Source organism: Callospermophilus lateralis, unplaced genomic scaffold (assembly GCF_048772815.1).
Source record: "Callospermophilus lateralis isolate mCalLat2 unplaced genomic scaffold, mCalLat2.hap1 Scaffold_129, whole genome shotgun sequence".
Taxonomy (NCBI): domain Eukaryota; kingdom Metazoa; phylum Chordata; class Mammalia; order Rodentia; family Sciuridae; genus Callospermophilus; species Callospermophilus lateralis.
This window is the reverse complement of record NW_027512465.1, coordinates 1,203,165-1,218,335: the sequence shown is the minus strand read 5'-3', so window position 1 is coordinate 1,218,335 and position 15,171 is coordinate 1,203,165. Positions and strand designations below refer to the sequence as shown.

The window sequence follows — 15,171 nt, the reverse complement described above, 5'->3', positions numbered from 1 at the left end:
GTCTTAATACAAAAAAAAAAAAAAAAAAAAGAATCACTTTCTAAAAATCCATCTCTCTTTCCAAAATTCAACAGAACTCATCACTAATATTTTTCTTCATCGTGGTAAATCTAACATGGGTAAATTTAGAGTCTAAAAAAACAAAAATTCATTTTGTACCACTAGTTGTATTTTATTACATAACAGCAAGAGGCAAGTTATCTGCAAATAATTACTGCTACAGAACTATATTCTCTAATTAAACTTTTATTTTTTCACTTGGAGAATCATTCCATAAAAAACATTTTATTTTATATTACAAAAAAAAATATGTGTGTGTATATATATTTACATGGAACAAAGGCAGCAACATTATTTTTCTAGTTATAACTTACAGTAAAAGGAAATACAAAAATACTTTCTATAGTCATAAATACTTTCTATAGTCATACTTTCTTAAACTATCAAATAAATACATTTAGTAACAATCTACTGCTACTACAGTGTGGCTACAACTGTGAAATAACTAAAATTTAATATCAGACTCCTGGATTTACAATACTGTATTTTTTCACTGATTTCTTCATCCGCTTAATTTTCTTCTTTAACACTTGATGATCTTGTTTTAAAATTGGCCATCAGAGGCCTCGTTCTATTCAATTCAATTGTACCTGGACTTATTAGTCAATATTCTCGCTTTACATACCTACTATCTGCCATAGTCGGGCTTAATGCTTGATAGACAAAAAAAAAAAAAAGTTAAAACAGAAATTCCATAGTAGACCTAAAATCAAGATAAACATTTGACCAAATGTGTGTTCTTCAAATCTATCTAATCTTCTTATCTGCTTAAATTTTTATTGACTCTCTTCTCAGTAGATTAAAATCTAAGACTAAACTTTGATTAAATAATCATAAATAATTATACTATACCATACTATCCCAACACTAATAATACTTACATATTACTCTGTTTACCAAATCCTATATAAGCACTCTCCAAAACTCATACGTTAATGTAGCTTAATTCAAAAAGCAAAGCACTGAAAATGCTTAGATGGGTATTCTATACCCCATAAACACACAGGTTTGGTTTTAGCTAACTTATACATGCAAGCATCCCCGCTCCAGTGAGAATGCCCTCTATATCTATTAATTGATCAAAAGGTGCAGGCATCAAGTTCACTAATAATAGTAGCTCATAAGGCCTTGCTCCACCACACCCCCACGGGATACAGCAGTAATTAAAATTAAGCCTATAAACGAAAGTTTGACTAAGTTAAGCTAAATTTAGGGTTGGTAAATTTCGTGCCAGCCACCGCAGTCATACGATTAACCCCAGTTATTAAAACATGGCGTAAAGCATGATTAAGAGACTAGTTAAATAAGATTAAAATATTATTAAAGTGTAAAAAGTCTTGATAATGATGAAAATCATATGCAAAAATAACCTTAAATTATCTGAATTCACGATAGCTAAGGCCCAAACAGGGATTAGATACCCCACTATGCTTAGCCCTAAAAATAAACATTTAACAAACAAGAATGTTCGCCAGAGTACTACTAGCAACAGCCTAAAACTCAAAGGACTTGGCGGTGCTTTACATCCCTCTAGAGGAGCCTGTTCTATAATCCATAAACCCCGATACACCTCACCACCTTTAGCAAATGTCAGCCTATACACCGCCATCTGCAGCAAACCCTAAAAAGGTCTAACAGTAAGCAAGAAAATTTTACATTAATACGTTAGGTCAAGGTGTAGTCTATAAGGTGGAAAGCAATGGGCTACATTTTCTATTCTCTTAGAAAAATTCTCACGATAGCTTTTATGAAACTCAGAGCATAAGGCGGATTTAGTAGTAAGTTAAGAATAGAGAGCTTAACTGAATGGGGCAATAAAGCACGCACACACCGCCCATCACCCTCTTCAAATATATTTTCACACAACATCATAAATAATTTATTTTACCAAATATATAAGAAGAGACAAGTCGTAACAAGGTAAACATACTGGAAAGTGTGTTTGGAAGAACCAAAATGTAGCTTATTAATTAAAGCACCCGGCTTACACCCGAGAGATTTCATCCACCATGAACATTTTGAACTAATGCTAGCCCAACCTTTTCCCACCTCCAAATACAATCTACCCTATACTTTATACTTTATTTAGGTAAATAAAACATTTACCTAAATAAAGTATAGGAGATAAAAATTTATATCAGGAGCTATAGAGAAAGTACTGTAAGGGAAAGATGAAAGAATAAATTTATAGTACCAAAAAGCAAAGATTAACTCTTTTACCTTTTGCATAATGGTTTAACCAGAATATGCTTGACAAAAAGAATTTAAGCCAAACACCCCGAAACCAGACGAGCTACTTATGAGCAGCTCATAAGGGCCTATCCATCTATGTTGCAAAATAATGACTTATAAGTAGAGGTGAAAAGCCTACCGAGCCTGGTTATAGCTGGTTGTCTACATTAGAATCTTAGTTCTACTTTAAATTTACCTAAAGCACAAACAAGCCAAATGTAAATTTAAATGTTTTTCTAAAGAGGGACAGCGCTTTAGAGTTGAGTAATAAACCTTAATTAGAGAGTAAATCTACCAACCTCCATAGTTGGCCTAAAAGCTGCCATCAATTAAAAAAGTGTTAAAGCTTAACCTAAACATCAAAACTTAATAACTGACTCTTTTAATAACCTCCTAAATCAATACTGGACTAATCTATTTTCCTAATAGAAGAAATTATGTTAAAATAAGTAACAAGAAATTATTCTCCCTGCATAAGCTTATATCAGATCGAATGACTCACTGATAGTTAACAACTCCATAACACTAAATAAACCATAAAACCATTATTAATAAAACTGTTAACCCAACACTGGTATGCATAAAGGGAAAGATTAAAAAAAGTAAAAGGAACTCTGCAAACACTAACCTCGCCTGTTTACTAAAAACATCACGTCTAGCATAAATAGTATTAGAGGCACTTCCTGCCCAGTGACATACGTTTAACGGCCGCGGTATCCTGACCGTGCAAAGGTAGCATAATCACTTGTTCTTTAAATAAGGACTAGTATGAATGGCTTAACGAGGGTTTAACTGTCTCTTACTTTTAATCAGTGAAATTGACCTTCCCGTGAAGAGGCGGGAATTTTTTAATAATACGAGAAGACCCTATGGAGCTTAAATTTAACAGTCTCACAATCTTAACAATATCTAAGGAATCAAAATCATTGTTTATAGACTAAAAATTTTGGTTGGGGTGACCTTGGAGTACAAATTAACTTCCGAATGATAATAATCTAGACATAACATGTCCAAATTATAACTCATTAATTGACCCAAATTATTGGTCAGCGGAATAAGTTACCCTAGGGATAACAGTGCAATCCTACTCAAGAGTCCATATCGACAGTTAGGGTTTACGACCTCATGTTGGATCAGGACATCCAAATGGTGTAACTGCTATTAATTGTTCGTTTGTTCAACGATTAAAGTCCTACGTGATCTGAGTTCAGACCGGAGAAATCCAGGTCGGTTTCTATCTATTATTATATTTCTCCCAGTACGAAAGGACAAGAGAAATGAGGCCAATTATATATTTATGCCTTAAACCAATGAATGAAATAATCTTAATTCAATAAAACATTTAAAACAACCCCCCCTAGAACAGGGCTTGTTAAGATGGCAGAGCCTGGTAATTGCGTAAGACTTAAAACTTTATTCCAGAGGTTCAACTCCTCTTCTTAACATTAATGTTTATAATTAATTTTCTGCTTTTAATTGTTCCAATCCTAGTAGCCATAGCCTTTCTCACCCTAATCGAACGAAAAATACTAGGGTATATGCAACTCCGCAAAGGCCCTAATGTTGGACCTTACGGTTTACTCCAACCATTCGCTGATGCAATAAAGCTGTTCATTAAAGAACCCATAAAACCCTTAACATCATCAATTATATTATTTATTATTGCCCCTACCCTCTCTCTAACACTAGCATTCACCATATGAATCCCCCTGCCTATACCCCAACCCCTTATTAACATAAATATAGGAGTTCTATTTATCCTAGCCACCTCAAGCTTAGCTGTATATGCAATTTTATGGTCTGGTTGGGCCTCCAATTCTAAATATGCCCTAATCGGAGTCTTGCGAGCCATAGCACAAACTATCTCATACGAAGTAACACTAGCAATTATTCTTCTCTCAGTCCTTCTATTAAATGGATCCTTCACCCTATCTACACTAATCACCACTCAACAATTTATATGACTTCTACTTCCAACATGACCCCTAGCAATAATATGATTTATTTCAACATTAGCAGAAACTAATCGAGCTCCATTTGATTTAACAGAAGGAGAATCAGAACTTGTATCAGGATTCAATGTTGAATATGCAGCCGGCCCCTTCGCTCTAGTTTTCATGGCCAAATACACTAACATTATTATAATAAATGCATTTACAGTAACCCTTTTCATGGGAGCATTACTAAACCCCATTTCTCCTGAAACTTTTACATTAAACTTTACCCTAAAAACACTCATCCTAACCTCTACTTTTCTATGAATCCGAGCATCCTATCCTCGATTCCGCTATGATCAACTCATACATCTTTTATGAAAAAAATTTCCTACCCCTAACCCTAGCCCTGTGCATATGACACATCTCTCTTCCAATTATTACTGCATGCGTACCACCCCAGATCTAAGAAATATGTCTGATAAAAGAGTTACTTTGTTAGAGTAAATTATAGAGGTTTAAACCCTCTTATTTCTAGAACTATAGGAATTGAACCTAGTCCTAAGAATTCAAAATTCTTCGTGCTACCTTTTACACCATGTCCTAAACAGTAAGGTCAGCTAAATAAGCTATTGGACCCATACCCCGAAAATGTTGGTTTACATCCTTCCCGTACTAATTAATCCCCTAACTTCCTCAGCAATCTATTTCACTCTCTTTTCTGGAACTATAATTACACTTTTTAGTTCACATTGACTTCTAAATTGAGTAGGCTTAGAAATAAGCATGCTAGCCATTATCCCCATTCTAATTAATAAAGGAAATCCTCGATCCACAGAAGCTGCATGCAAATACTTCCTTATTCAAGCCACCGCATCAATGATCTTAATAATAGGCACAATTATTAATTTCATAAACTTAGGTCAATGAACCCTATCCAACTCACATAACCAAATTTCATCATTTATACTTACAATTGCACTTTCAATAAAAATAGGACTTGCCCCATTTCACCTATGAGTACCAGAAGTAACCCAAGGAATCCCACTTAAATCAGGTCTAATCATGCTAACATGACAAAAAAATTGCCCCAATCCCTATTGTTTACCAAATCGCATATTCCAGAAACTCTACCCTCATACTATTTATAGGAACCCTATCAATCATATTAGGAGGCTGGGGAGGACTCAACCAAACCCAACTATGAAAAATTCTGGCATATTCATCAATCGCTCATATAGGATGAATAATAGCAATCATCACATATAACCCAACCTTAACAGCATTTAATCTAGTTATCTACATCATACTTACCATTAACATATTTATACTTCTCTACTACCATAAAAAAATCTGCCACTCTTTCCCTATCAAATCTATGAAATAAGTTTCCCCTTCTAACTCCCACAATTTTAATTGTACTAATATCACTAGGAGGATTACCCCCTCTGACAGGATTTGCGCCAAAATTAATTATTCTCAAAGAACTTATTTTAAATAACATTATTTTCTCCACATTAATAGCAATACTAGCACTCCTAAATCTATACTTCTACACACGACTTATCTATTCAACATCTCTAACTCTATTTCCATCATTTAATAACACCAAAATAAAATGACAATTCGAAAACATAAAATCTATACCTCTCCTACCAAACTTTATTATTATTTCCACTTTTCCCCTTCCATTAACACCCCTCCTCTCACTCCTGAACTAGGAATTTAGGTTAATTTAGACCAAGGACCTTCAAAGTCCTAAGCAAGTACCTAATACTTAGTTCCTGCATTAAGGACTGCAAGACTCTATCTTACATCAATTGAATGCAAACCAATCACTTTAATTAAGCTAAGTCCTTCTATTCCTAGACTGATGGGATTTAAACCCATAAGACCTTAGTTAACAGCTAAACGCCTTACTCAACTGGCTTCAATCTACTTCTCCCGCCACAACCAGCAGAGTTGAAGCTGCTCCTTTGAATTTGCAATTCAATGTGACTTATTCACCTCAGGACTTGGTAAAAAGAGGATTCAACCTCTGTCTTTAGATTTACACTCTAATGCTTACTCAGCCATTTTACCACCTACCTATGTTCATCAACCGTTGATTCTTCTCAACTAATCATAAAGATATTGGTACACTTTACCTTCTATTTGGCGCTTGAGCTGGTATAGTAGGGACTGCACTTAGTCTACTAATCCGAGCTGAACTAGGTCAACCTGCAGCTCTATTAGGTGATGATCAAATCTACAATGTTATCGTTACTGCTCATGCATTTGTTATAATTTTCTTTATAGTGATACCAATTATAATTGGCGGATTTGGAAACTGATTAGTACCCCTAATAATTGGAGCCCCTGATATAGCATTTCCACGTATAAACAATATAAGCTTCTGACTTCTTCCCCCTTCATTCCTCCTCTTACTCGCTTCCTCTATAGTTGAAGCAGGTGCACTAGCTGGAAATCTTGCCCATGCAGGTCCACTAGCTGGAAATCTTGCCCATGCAGGAGCCTCAGTAGACCTGACCATCTTCTTTCTTCACTTAGCAGAAGTATCATCAATTCTAGGTGCAATTAATTTTATTACAACAATCATTAATATAAAACCAACTGCTATATCTCAATTTCAAACCCCCTTATTTGTATGTTCTGTACTAATTACAGCAGTACTACTACTCTTGTCCCTTGCAGTTCTTGCAGCAGGAATTATTATACTTCTTACAGATCACAATCTTAATACCACATTTTTTGACCCTGCTGGAGGTGGGGATCCTATCCTTTATCAACATTTATTCTGATTCTTTGGACATCCCGAAGTTTACATTCTTATCCTCCCAGGATTTGGCATAATTTCCCATATCATAACATATTACTCAGGTAAAAAGGAACCATTCGGTTATATAGGAATAGTGTGGGCTATAATATCCATTGGCTTCCTTGGATTTATCGTATGAACCCATCATATATTCACTGTTGGAATAGACGTGGACACCCAAGCTTACTTTACATCTGCAACCATAATTATTGCTATTCCTACAGGAGTAGAAGTCTTTAGCTGATTAGCAACCCTGCATGGAGGAAATATTAAATGATCACCAGCAATACTATGAGCACTTGGCTTCATTTTCCTGTTCACTGTAGGAGGCCTAACAGGAATTGTCTTAGCTAATTCTTCATTAGACATTGTTTTACACGACACATATTATGTCGTAGCCCACTTCCACTATGTTTTATCAATAGGAGCTGTATTTGCCATTATAGGAGGATTTGTTCACTGATTCCCCCTTTTTTCCAGTTATACACTAAATGATATATGAGCTAAAATTCATTTCACTGTAATATTTGTTGGAGTAAATTTAACTTTTTTTCCTCAACATTTCTTAGGATTGTCAGGCATATCACATCGATACTCTGACTACCCAGATGCTTACACAGCATGAAATACTGTATCCTCATTAGGCTCATTTATTTCTCTTACAGCTGTCATAATTATAATTTTTATAATCTGAGAAGCATTTGCATCAAAACGAGAAGTTCTCACCGTAGAACTAACACCAACTAACTTAGAATGACTACATGGGTGCCCTCCACCCTACCACACATTTGAAGAGCCTACTTATATTAAAACTTAAACCAAGAAAGGAAAGAATCGAACTTCCTAAAACTAGTTTCAAGCTAGCCTCATAACCATTATGACTTTCTTCATGAGGTATTAGTAAAATAATTACATAACTTTGTCAAAGTTAATTCATAGGTTAAATTCCTATATATCTCTATGGCATACCCACTCAAATTAGGATTTCAAGACGCCACATCTCCAATTATAGAAGAACTCTTACACTTTCATGACCATACTCTTATAATTGTTTTCTTAATTAGCTCTCTAGTCCTTTATATTATTTCATTAATATTAACTACAAAATTAACTCATACAAGTACTATAGATGCTCAAGAAGTAGAAACTATTTGAACTATTCTCCCCACTATTATTCTTATTCTAATTGCTCTTCCTTCTCTACGGATTTTATATATAATAGATGAAATTAATGATCCATCCCTAACAGTAAAAACAATAGGCCACCAATGATATTGAAGCTACGAATATACAGACTATGAAGATCTAAATTTTGATTCTTACATAATTCCAACCTCGGACTTAACTCCAGGAGACCTACGACTTCTAGAAGTTGATAATCGAGTCGTACTTCCAATAGAATTACCTGTACGAATACTAATCTCATCTGAAGATGTACTTCACTCCTGAGCAGTCCCATCTCTTGGATTAAAAACAGATGCAATTCCAGGTCGACTTAATCAAGCTACACTAACATCAACATGACCAGGACTCTATTATGGGCAATGCTCCGAAATTTGTGTATCAAACCATAGCTTTATACCAATTGTCCTTGAATTAGTCCCGTTAAAATATTTTGAAAACTGATCCTCATCAATACTATAAATTCATTATGAAGCTATGATAAGCATCAACCTTTTAAGTTGAAGATTAGGAGTTAAATCTCATAATGAAATGCCCCAACTAGATACATCTACATGATTTATTACATTTTTATCAATAATTCTAGTCCTCTTCTTTATATTCCAACTTAAAATTTCAAATCATTCTTATCCATCCAATCCTTCCCCCCCAAATATTAAACTAATTAAACACAAAACTCCTTGAGGAGAAAAATGAACAAAAATCTATTTGCCTCTTTCATTACCCCTACATTAATAAGTCTTCCTATTGTTCTTCTTATTATTATATTTCCCAATTTACTTTTCCCCTCACCTACCCGACTAATAAATGACCGCCTAGTATCATTCCAACAATGACTAATTCAACTTGTATTAAAACAAATAATGGCCATGCACAATTCAAAAGGACGAACGTGATCCCTAATATTAGTCTCGTTAATTATATTTATTGGCTCTACTAATCTTCTAGATTTATTACCTCACTCTTTCACACCAACAACCCAGTTATCAATAAACTTAGGAATAGCCATCCCTCTATGAGCAGGAGCAGTAATTACTGGATTTCGTCACAAGACTAAAGCATCCTTAGCCCATTTTCTCCCACAAGGAACCCAAATCCCACTCATCCCTATACTTATTATTATTAAAACAATTAGCCTTTTTATTCAACCTATAGCCTTAGCCGTACGACTAACAGCTAATATTACAGCCAGTCACCTTCTTATACACCTAATCGGAGGAGCAACTCTTGTATTATCATCAATTAGCCCTCCCACAGCTATCCTAATCTTCATTATTCTTGTCCTACTAACAATGCTCGAATTTGCAGTTGCACTAATTCAAGCTTATGTTTTTACTCTCTTAGCAAGCTTATATCTACATGATAATACTTAATGACCCACCAAACCCATGCCTACCATATAGTTAATCCCAGCCCCTGACCCCTAACAGGCGCCCTCTCTGCCCTACTTCTAACATCTGGCTTAGTGATATGGTTCCATTTTAATTCCTCTTTTCTCCTTGTACTAGGCCTGGCAGCTAACACCCTTACAATATATCAATGATGACGAGATATTGTGCGAGAAGGCACATTCCAAGGCCATCATACATCAATTGTCCAAAAAGGCTTACGATATGGTATAGTACTATTTATTATTTCAGAAGTATTTTTCTTTGCCGGATTTTTCTGAGCATTTTACCACTCTAGTCTAGCTCCTATCCCAGAACTCAGCAGCTGCTGACCTCCAGTAGGGATTAACCCACTTAACCCTTTAGAAGTACCACTATTAAATACCTCTGTTCTTTTAGCTTCGGGAGTCTCAATTACCTGAGCTCATCACAGCCTAATAGAAGGAAACCGAAAACACATAATCCAAGCACTATCAATTATAATTGCTTTAGGGCTTTATTTTACTCTTCTTCAAGCCTCTGAGTACCTAGAAACATCCTTCACAATTTCAGATGGTGTATTTGGCTCAACATTTTTCATAGCTACAGGCTTTCATGGTCTCCATGTCATAATTGGATCAACCTTCCTCCTAGTATGCCTTATCCGTCAACTAAATTTTCACTTTACATCAAATCATCATTTTGGATTTGAAACAGCCCGCATGATACTGACATTTTGTAGATGTCATATGACTCTTCCTTTACATATCTATCTATTGATGAGGTTCATATTCTCTTAGTATTAATCAGTACAATTGACTTCCAGTCACTTAGTTCTGGAACCAACCCAGAAGAGAATAATTAATCTCATATTATCCCTATTCATAAACTCTTCCATTGCTCTTCTATTGATCTCTGTAGCATTTTGACTACCTCAACTAAATGTATGATGGCCTTACGAATGTGGTTTTGACCCTATAGGATCTGCTCGTTTACCATTCTCAATAAAATTTTTCCTTGTTGCAATCACATTTCTACTATTTGACTTACAAATTGCCCTTCTTCTACCCCTTCCCTGAGCCTCCCAAACAAATAATCTTAATCTTATAATAACTATAGCACTATTCCTAGTCTTAATTCTTACTCTTGGATTAGCCTATGATGAATTCAAAAAGGTTTAGAATGAATTGAATATGATAATTAGTTTAAAAATAAAACAAGTGACTTTGACTCACTAAATTATGGGTTATCATAATTATCAAAATGCCTGTTATTATTCTTAATACTATTTTAGCTTATTCAACATTCCTATTAGGAATATTTATCTACCGATCTCACTTAATATCATTAATTTTTATGTTTAGAGGGCATAATACTATCAATATTTGTCCTATGCTCCCTCCTAATTATAAATTTTCATTTCTCTTTATCATTCATAATTCCGATTGTTTTACTAGTATTCACTGCATGTGAAGCGGCTGTAGGTCTAGCTCTTCTCGTAATAGTATCCAATACATATGGCTTAAATTACATCCAAAACTTAAACATTCTTCAATGCTAAAAATTATTATTCCCACAATCCTACTTGCTCCTCTTATATGATTCTCAAAGCCTTCTATAATTTGAATTAATCCCTCAATTCATAGTCTAATAATTAGCCTAATTGTTCTCTTCACATTAAACTGTCCTACAAATACGGACCTGATTTTTTCATTAACTTTCTTTACAGACCCCTTATCTTCTCCCTTACTGATCTTAACAGCATGACTCTTACCCCTTATAATTATAGCAAGTCAAAGTCACCTAAATCAACAGCCATTAATCCGAAAGAAATCGTATATTCTTATACTAATTTCTCTACAGTCCTTTCTAATCTTAACTTTTTCTGCCACTGAATTAATTATATTTTATATTCTATTTGAAGCCACCTTAATTCCTACACTAATTATTATTACTCGATGAGGAAATCAGACTGAACGATTAAATGCAGGATTATGTTTCCTGTTTTATACTCTAGTAGGTTCTTTACCTCTACTGGTAGCATTAATCTATATTCAAAAATCTACAGGATCCTTAAACTTTATATTGTCAATATATCAGTCATCCATCCTCTCTATTTCCTGAACAAACGATATCCTATGACTAGCATGTATTATAGCTTTTATAGTTAAAATACCCCTATATGGCCTCCACCTTTGATTACCAAAAGCCCACGTCGAAGCCCCCATCGCTGGCTCTATAGTCTTTGCTGCTATCCTACTAAAACTCGGTGGATATGGAATAATTCGAATTTCAACTTTACTTCATCCTATTACAGGTAATATAGCATATCCTTTCGTCATATTATCATTATGAGGCATAATCATAACAAGCTCAATCTGCTTACGACAAACAGACCTAAAATCTCTCATTGCTTAATCATCAGTAAGACATATAGCACTAGTAATTGTAGCTATCATAATTCAAACCCCTTGAAGCTTTATAGGAGCTACAGCACTAATAGTTGCCCATGGACTAACATCTTCTATATTATTCTGTTTAGCAAATACCAATTATGAACGAATTCATAGTCAAACTATAACATTAGCTTGAGGTTTACAATCTATTCTTCCCCTCATAGCTATGTGATGAGTCCTAGCTACTCTAACCAATTTAGCTCTTCCCCCTTCCATCAACCTAATTGGTGAACTATTTATTATTATATCATCATTCACCTGATCAAATATTACAATTATCTTGACCAGCCTAAATATCCTAATTACAGCCCTTTACTCATTATATATACTGATTATAACACAACGAGGAAAACTTACATATCATACATTAAATATTAATCCTTCCTTCACACGAGAAAATACACTTATATTTCTTCATCTTTTTCCACTTGCTATTCTATCTACTAACCCTACCATTATTCTGGGCCATCTATACTGTAAAAATAGTTTAAGTAAAACTTTAGATTGTGAATCTAACAACAGAGAATCGTAATCTCTTATTTACCAAAAAAGCATGCAAGAACTGCTAATTCATGCCCCCGTGATTACACCCACGGCTTTCTTAACTTTTATAGGATAGCAGTAATCCGTTGGTCTTAGGAACCAAAAAATTGGTGCAACTCCAAATAAAAGTAATTGACGTATTTTCTTCGCTCATCCTTACATCACTTATAACTCTTTCATTTCCCATTTTCCTTACCATAACTGATCACTACAAACACAATAACTACCCAAACTACGTAAAAATCTCTATTATCTGTGCATTATCGCTCTGCATTGCACCAATACTAATATTTATTAATTCAAACTATGAACTCATTATCTCAAACTGACACTGAATTACTATTCAAACATTTACCCTCTCCATAAGCTTTAAACTAGACTATTCTATTCTATTTATACCCATAGCATTATTCGTTACAATTATAGAATTCTCAATATGGTATATGCATTCTGATCCCTTCATCAACCACTTCTTCAAATATCTCCTCTTATTCCTCATTACTATAATAATTCTAGTTACATCTAACAACCTATTTCAACTATTTATTGGCTGAGAAGGAGTAGGTATTATATCTTATTTATTAATCGGCTGATGGTACAGTTGCACAGACGCTAATACAGCAGCTCTCCAAGCCATTCTGTATAACCGAATTGGAGACATCGGATTCGTTTTAGCTATAGCATGATTTCTACTCAACTCAAACTCATGAGAACTACAACAACTCTTTATAATAGATGTATCCTTACTTCCCCTACTAGGATTACTCTTAGCCGCTACAGGAAAATCTGCCCAATTCGGCCTTCACCCCTGACTACCCTCTGCCATAGAAGGCCCAACCCCTGTATCAGCCCTACTCCACTCCAGTACAATAGTAGTACCAGGAGTTTTCCTCCTCATCCACTTCTACCCACTAATAGAACATAACAAGACTATTCAAACACTTACTCTCTGTTTAGGAGCTATTACTACTCTGTTCACTGCTATCTGTGCACTAACTCAAAACGATATTAAAAAGATTATCACATTCTCCACCTCAAGCCAATCAGGGTTAATAATAGTTACTATTGGGATTAATCAACCCCACTTAGCATTTCTTCATATCTGCACACATGCATTCTTTAAGGCTATATTATTTATATGCTCAGGATCAATTATTCACAACTTAAATGACGAACAAGACATTCGAAAAATAGGACTATTTAAAGCACTTCCATTCACCTCATCCTCACTTATCATTGGTAGTCTAGCACTAACAGGAACTCCTTTTTTAACCCGATTTTACTCTAAAGACCTAATCATCGAATCTGCAAACACGTCACATACCAACGCCTGAGCCCTTACTATCACCCTCTTTGCCACTTCCCTAACTGCTGTCTACAGCACACGGAATCATCTTCTATGCTCTAATAGGACAACCTCAATTCTCTGTATTAACTTCTGTCAATGAGAATCACCCCCAACTACTTAATTCAATTAAACGCCTCCTCATTGGCAGCATCATTGCAGGATTTATCCTTTCATTTAATATCCCACCCATAAACGTCCCAATTCTAACTATACCCACTTACCTAAAACTTACAGCACTATTAGTAACCATTTTAGGATTTGTAATCGCTATAGAACTAAACTCAATAACCCTTTATCTTAAAACCAAAATATACTCAAATACATCAAAATTTTCAACCTTACTAGACTACTTTCCCACCATTGTTCATCGATTGACTCAATTCTAACCTCAATCTTACCATAAGCCAAAAACTCTCATCAACTCTATTAGACCTAATCTGATTAGAAAAAACTATTCCCAAATCTACTACTAATTTTCACTCAACATCCTTTATTATAACCTCTAATCAGAAAGGCCTCATTAAACTATACTTTCTATCATTTCTAATTTCAACACTTCTAGCAACCATAACCGTATTCTATTTCCACGTGTAATTTCAATTACAACAAAAATACTAACAAATAATGATCAGCCAGCCACAACCATCAATCAACTTCCATAACCATACATAGCTGCCACCCCTATTGAATCCTCACGAATTAACCCCAATTCATCTCCCTCAAACATTATTCAATTCTCTGCCTAAGCATCTAACTGATGCTTCCCCTCCCCTGCCTCTTCCTGTCCTGTTTTTTCTACCTTTCTTCCTTCCCTCCCTCCTCCCATTGTTTTTTCCTTCCTTTGCTATGTTTCTTCTGAAACTTCTGGATTTTTTTTTTTTTTTACAGATTGGATTTCTCTTATTTCTAACTCTCCCAGTTTCTTTCCTACCTTATGTTCTGTCTTCATGGCTAATTTGTGCTGTTTTTGCTGCCGGTAACTTTTTAGCATCAATCAGTTTTACCTTTCTGAGTCAACCAAATCCATTGAAAACTTTTTTTGAGTTTGTTTTGCTCTTTCTTAACTTAAAAAAACTATAATGTCATCTTTAGAATTGTCATACTTTTTTGTAGTTTTTTTCTTTTGAAGTACCTACTATGAATTCTTTTTATCTAAAGATATAAGTTAATGAAACTTCCATCATTGATAATACATGCTCCAATACTCTGCCACCTTATTCTGTACTATTCA

General features: G+C 34.7%; 1 non-coding gene and 1 pseudogene across 1 annotated transcript; both read left to right on the top strand.

Moving 5' to 3' along the window:
• Positions 1-1,162: 1,162 nt before the first annotated feature.
• On the top strand, positions 1,163-2,013 carry LOC143389974 (18S ribosomal RNA). The gene has a single exon (XR_013090196.2). It is a non-coding gene; the product is annotated as an 18S ribosomal RNA (ribosomal RNA).
• A 2,864-nt stretch (positions 2,014-4,877) lies between these two features.
• On the top strand, positions 4,878-5,947 carry LOC143389965 (NADH-ubiquinone oxidoreductase chain 2 pseudogene; annotated as a pseudogene).
• Positions 5,948-15,171: the final 9,224 nt, after the last annotated feature.